We start from the raw sequence: 6,400 nt of genomic DNA, 5'->3' as shown, positions 1-6,400 counted from the left end.
AAGACTTAACTCAAAGAAACCACTCGATGTATCATACCTCAAACGAAGATGTCAACAAGTTAAACTCAACCAAACCACTTACACGTGGAATTTGGGTGTTCTGGAAGGAAATCCACGATATCTGTGGATCATTTTTAAAAAGCCAGATGGAGATACTTCGACTGATAAGAATAATGCATTGAGTGATAATGCTAAGGTGAAACAACTTCGTGTTTCTCTGGATGGAACATTTTACCCACGAGATAGATTGGGAATTAATTGGGAAAAAAATGATTTTGCTGAAGCATACAAGTCTTACCAAAAGGTGTGCGAAAGTAATGGAAATAAAGAACCTATTTTGGATATAACAGCATTTAAAAGTTTCTATACAATCTATGCGTTTGACCTGAGTGCTCAAAAGGAAACTATAAAGTCTAATCGAGTGGATACTTCCCTGTACATTGAAAGAGGAGAGAGTGAAGAAGTTGATACATATTGTTTGCTTTTGGAAGAAACAGAATTACAGATTAATACAGATAATGGTGTTATGATTAGTCTCACATAATTTTTTGTTAAATAAATGAGTGGCAAAGTACCAACTGGGGTATATGTTAATCAAATCAATCTTCATAAACTATCATCTTGTGTTCAAAATCAAAAGCCTTGTACGATTAACGTCAATACAATTCAGAGAAAAGGAGCAGTAAGAATTGATGTTTTGCTCACAAGAGAACAGGTTAAAATCTTGAATGATACTGGCTCACTTAAAATTAAAATGACAAAACCATTGTTGAAAAAATATTCAATAAAAGAGACGAGTGGAGGATTTCTCCCATTTCTAATTCCTTTATTTGCTGGTTTAAGTGCGGTTGGAGCATTGACGAGTGGTATTTCAACAGCAGTGAAAACTGCCAACGAAAGGACGGCTCAACTCCAGGCTCAAAAATAATTGGAAAGACATAACAAAGAGTTAGAGAAACAAACTAGTGGAAGTGGTGTAATTGTAGATTTTGCTGAAAAACTTGAAGGTCTGCCTGATAAAGCGAGTTTGTTAGTTGGAGATATGCTTTCTTCTATCACACAAGCAGGTGTAAAATTAACTAAAAGGGGTAATGGATTATATCTTTCTAATAAATAAATGAGCATTGATGAGTGGTTTAAAGAATTTGGAAAGAATACAACATCAAATTTACAACTTGTCAAATATTGTAAGAAATTAAAAATTCATAATGTGGTTATTTGTATGAGAGATTAATTAAAAAACGTGTTGAAACATGCAAAGAATATTATTATGAACTTAGAAGATAATAATGGGAACGGTTCTCATTGGGTTTGTATTTTTAACAGTCAAGACAAATATTATTTTGATAGTTTTGGTCTTCACCACCTGTTGAAGTCATAAAATTCTTACAGAATGATGTTTATCAAACATTTCAAGTCCAAGAATTAAATTCCAAGTGTTGTGGTCAATTATGTCTTTATGTGTTATTTCAACTCAACAAAAATAAATTTTATGACATTATTTTCAATCTAATATAAATGACTTATGTTGGTAAAGATGGTTCTATCTTTGGTGTATCCCAAGAACTGGATATTGATTTATCAAATTATTACACAAAGGCACAGGCTGAACGACATAAATATAATATAACCAAAAATATTAATATGAAAAATGCTTATAAATAAAAAATGTTTCCAACCCCGACTGACGCGAATGACTTGGTGAGATTAAGTGATTTATCACAATATATATATATATATATCCTTAAATAAAATGGCCGTGTATTTCAAAGATACAGAAGTGTTGATATTATCTCCAGGTCATACAGAATTCACAGTTCGAATTAAAATAAATTTTTATAAAGAAGGGCGTATCGTTTGTATCAGAATAGAACAATGGGGGTATGATATGAATGATTTAGGGTATAATTGGTCATTTAAAATTGACCTCGAAGACCTGGAACAATTAAATCAGTCTCGTAAGGAAGAATATTATCCACTTGTTATGGAGAATGAGTTTTGTGGAAGCACGCCCCTCCGCCCCTCTCCTCTTCATGTCTTGATTCATTTTTTGTAATTCAAAATCAAGTAATTGTAAACAAAACAAATATAATTAATCAAAATTGAAAAGATTAAATATTCATTTGTGAGAATGTATAATCTTTCCCCGCAATCTTCTTCAGATGTCTTGTGATTTCGAAACTCAGACACCATATTCTGTTTTGAAAGAAAAAGTGGATAATAATTAGGTTTTATAAAGATAATTACATGGTAATATTAATAAGCCTGGTGTTGGTTCTAAGTTCAAGCCTCGTTGACCACTGAATTAACACACCAGGAGGCCGACTCAGCCTGTCATCCTTCCAAGGCCAATAAAATGAATTCCAGTGTACTGGCAAAACTGCGTCCAAACTAATGATGCAACCAACATAAGGCGACATTCCAAAGAGAGAGAGTGATATTAATAAAATAATAAATAAACAAATAACTAAATAATAATTCAGAAACATTTACCTCCAGAAAATCATGTGTTGTACCAGATTGCTTCAACAGCTTATGTTGTGTGATCGAGCTGAAAAAAAAAAAAATGAGTCAAGGGTATAGTTGGAGAGACAGACAGAGAGAGGTAGGTAGAAAGACAGACAGAGAGACAAACAGAGAGAGAGATACAGACAGACAGAGAGAGATAGAGGGAGACAAACAGACAGGGACAGAGAGACACACACACACACACACACACACACACACACACACACACACACACACACACACACACACACACACACACACAGTGTCTCACCGTTGGTTTAATTCACTCCAGATCAGAGGCCATGATAAGACTTCCTCTTCAATAAGAGCATTGATTTCATGCACCTCGTCGTGACATGTAAACTGCTCTTATTCCAAGGACCTGGCAGGAAAAAAAAAAAATATATATATATATATATATATATATATATATCAGAATTATCACAATTTAATTTATAATCAATTGCTTCATCGTTCAAAGAGGAACCCATACACAAGCTTACCAACTTTCTGGTGAGCTGTTTTGTTCGTCGGAAGAAAGATCGCTCATGTCTCAGTTGTAAAAATGAAAATCCCATCTGGCAGAAACTTTGTATGGCGAATCAATAATAAGGCAACGATGATGAAATTGCCTAATCATTGGCTGTGGCCACAGGGAATGACGCTTCGGGCGAGACAGCTTGGAAAATAATTGGGCGATATATTCTCAAATTGTATGAATCATTTTCAAAACATACTTAAAATGCCCTAAAATGATTTTGATTAAACTTATGTTTAAAAGCCTGTTAGTGTTCTGATTTAAAATATAAACACGAGGCCTTGTCTCTCACAGAATAGTTTCTATTTTTTCACAGCATGACTGTCCAAAACACTTCCTCATTTTCACAGCACGACTGTGTCGCAAAACACTTCCTCATTTTCATGGTACGAACTGAAAACATTTGAAACAAAACTTTTTTATGGCGTGGTTTATGCAAAAAAATGATATGCAACTCAGGAGGTGGTCAGATGAGATCAATGAGAGAAGTTTATCATTTCATAATGACACAAAAGGGGGTATCTTGAAAAATATAAAGATTCAAATTTTTTTTTAAAATATTTTACATGGGGATTATTTTGCAAAGAAAATGAAACTATTGAAGGAATTTGAGAATGAACAAATGTTTATAGGTTCAATGAGTGAGCTAAACAATATGCATTGGTAATTTGATAAAGAGTGTCCCAAGGCTTACATGTTTCAGATATTTCTTCAGAATCACCTTTAACAAATCACATTACTACTTTGCTACTTGAACAAATCTTTATCTTGTTGCATTGGTTATTTGAATAGAGTGCCCCTTGGTTAAAAGGGGAGACAAATAAATATACCTTGGGATAAAAAGGGGGTTTACTTTTTAGGGGAAAACAAATATGAATCGCTGAAAATTCCCCATTCACTTACATGGGGAAAAGTGAGCCAGAATCAGTATATTCACCCTACTAGTCTATACTTCGACTGTAACGTTAAGTAACCATTTGAGATGAGTTCTGAAAAGCTGCAAGACCACCTCATCAATAAATGACTATCTCCTTATTCTGGTGCACTTTGTGTCACTGACAACATCACGAAAAACGTTTTAACCACATTTGGTAATGAAAATAATAATAATAATAAGTAATCCACTTTCGATTCCTCCCAACCCGTTTTTCGTCACCTTCAACCTGCCAGGTATGCATTCAGAACAGGATCTGATTTCCATTCAACGACACTCGAAGGCGACATCGAACACAACTCCACTTGGCATCTAGTCACCTTCATCGTTGAAGCATTCAGCATTAGTCACTCCACCAACCACAACCCCTCCCAAATATTCAAACAAACCACTACTTGAAGTGAGAAACACCATCTGAAAAATCTTGAAGTGGATGAAAAATCCTTGGTGTTGAGTCGGCGCAGCCTGAAGATGGTGTTGAGTGCAAAAAGGAGAGAGTGCTCGGTCATTGTCATCATGGTTGCTCAACCAAGCAAACGAAAATCCACTTCACTCGATGGGCACACACACTCTCATTTGCTGCCTGTGGCTGCTGGTTGCATCATTGGTTAGGGACACAGCTGTGCTGCTGATGCCGTGCCCCTATTAGCAGTACACTGGTACTCATTTCACCGACCTCGGAAAGATGACAGGCTGAGTCAACCACACCTAGTGTTAATTCAACAACCGACAAGACCTCAAACTCAGGACGCTAAGGTCCCAAGTTAGCCATTCACCTGAACCATTAAGCCACCGCTTCCAAAAGTCACGATTAAATATTGACGTGTTGAGTGACTCGTGAAATAAAAGGAAAAAAAATCTTACAAGGGAAAGAGCGCCTCGAGCTGCTCACGCCATGAGACGAGCTCCTCGCCCCTTCTTGTATCTGCAACTCCCATTGGCTCTCTGAAAGGACTCCAATGATTGGCTAATAATATTCACACGAGTTTCTTTCTTATCACGACCTGATTTCCACTGTCAGCAAATGTAAAGAAAAATTAATGAGTCACAACACCCACCAACCATTGTTTTGCTTTACAGGTGTTTTTTTCAACTTTTTGGCCTGGTTTCTGAAAGAGGAAAGGTGATTATTAAATTCATTTCTTGGCCGATCTTCATGGAGGGAGAATGATGTTACTTGGAACAACAGAAAGGGTGGTACGTGGAGGATGGAAGGACTCATGGCCGAGCGAGGAGCTCAATTGTAGTTCTCATCAAAATGGAGTTATACCCAGTGAAGTATCACTTTTCCTGGGTCGTCTATTACATGACCAGGTTGTGGATTTTACGTTATCACTTAAAATTTTCACCAGACTTGTGCGTGCCAGAAATGTTCTTCTTTTACTCACGGACATTCCATGCTTTCCCTGAAGAGTTTGTCTCTGAGGCCTCAGATGTTTTTTAGTCACGGACATTTCGTGAGTTATTTAGTTTTCTCAATACTCCACACCGTTTATTTGGTATCGTGATTCCTGAGTGGAGTGTTTTATTATGAACTTGAAGCCAAATTTTCACTCATGAACAATTACATCACACACATTAAGGGGAAAGCGGGGTTAAGCAATGATTCAGGTATATCCGTCCGTCCACCTTTTTTTGTTTGTTGTTGTTGTTGTTGTTGTTGTTGTTGTTGTTGTTGTTGTTGTTGTTGTTGTTGTATGCACTGTCGAGGCTCGTATGAGAGCTAACACAAAGAATGTACAACAAGGGGAGCAGGAGACAAGAGGGGTGGGAGATGGAAGGAAAAAACAGTGTGGAACAGAGACATGAGGAGATATGTGGAGGGGAGAAGGATGGGGTGGGGTGGGGTACATGGGGTAAACAAGATGGACACCGCAGGGACTTTGAAGGAGATGGGTTTGGGGTGGATTAGCAGGGGTAGAACAGATCGTGGTTTTGGATGGGGGGAGATAAGAGATTGTGGTGAACGGCGGTTTTGAAGACCTGGAGGGAAGAGTGGGATTGAAGAGAGTGTGGGAGTTTGTTCCAAAGGCGGGGAAAAAATAAAAAACAGAGGAATGAAAGAGGTGACAAATACGTTCAGTTTCATCAAAGGTTAAATTAAAACAATGTTTTTTTCCCAAATTTAGAGATTCCTGGTTATATTTGGACAGGTGTTTGCCAAACACAAAAGGGAACAAAACAAAAGAGGACAGGACAGGTGTTTGTCAAAAACAAACACTGTTTGATTCATTAATTTCATATTATCTCCTTTTACCCTCCTAATGGCCTCTTTACTCTCTTTTTACATTTTAAATCTGTCTGTATTTTCACTCCGACGACAGAAAGACAACACAGGGGAAACCACAAGAAAATCCTCATCAAAGCACGTGCTGGGTGTGCCGAATCTGCCCGCGCGAAACCGCTCCCACGGTCGATCA

General features: G+C 37.2%; 1 long non-coding RNA gene across 1 annotated transcript; it reads right to left on the bottom strand.

Annotated features, from left to right (window-relative positions):
- Window positions 1-1,310: 1,310 nt before the first annotated feature.
- On the bottom strand, window positions 1,311-6,372 carry LOC147009597 (uncharacterized). Its single transcript, XR_015052649.1, has 4 exons — window positions 3,012-6,372; window positions 2,780-2,890; window positions 2,494-2,551; window positions 1,311-2,196 (listed from the first exon to the last, which is right to left on the bottom strand). It is a non-coding gene; the product is annotated as an uncharacterized LOC147009597 (long non-coding RNA).
- Window positions 6,373-6,400: the final 28 nt, after the last annotated feature.

The sequence above is a fragment of the Eptatretus burgeri genome, chromosome 17, assembly GCF_056783735.1.
Source record: "Eptatretus burgeri isolate ZD-2024b chromosome 17, Ebu_testis_v1, whole genome shotgun sequence".
In the NCBI taxonomy this organism is placed as follows: domain Eukaryota; kingdom Metazoa; phylum Chordata; class Myxini; order Myxiniformes; family Myxinidae; genus Eptatretus; species Eptatretus burgeri.
Note: the sequence above shows the minus strand (reverse complement) of the source record. Positions and strands in the feature narration are given on the sequence as shown.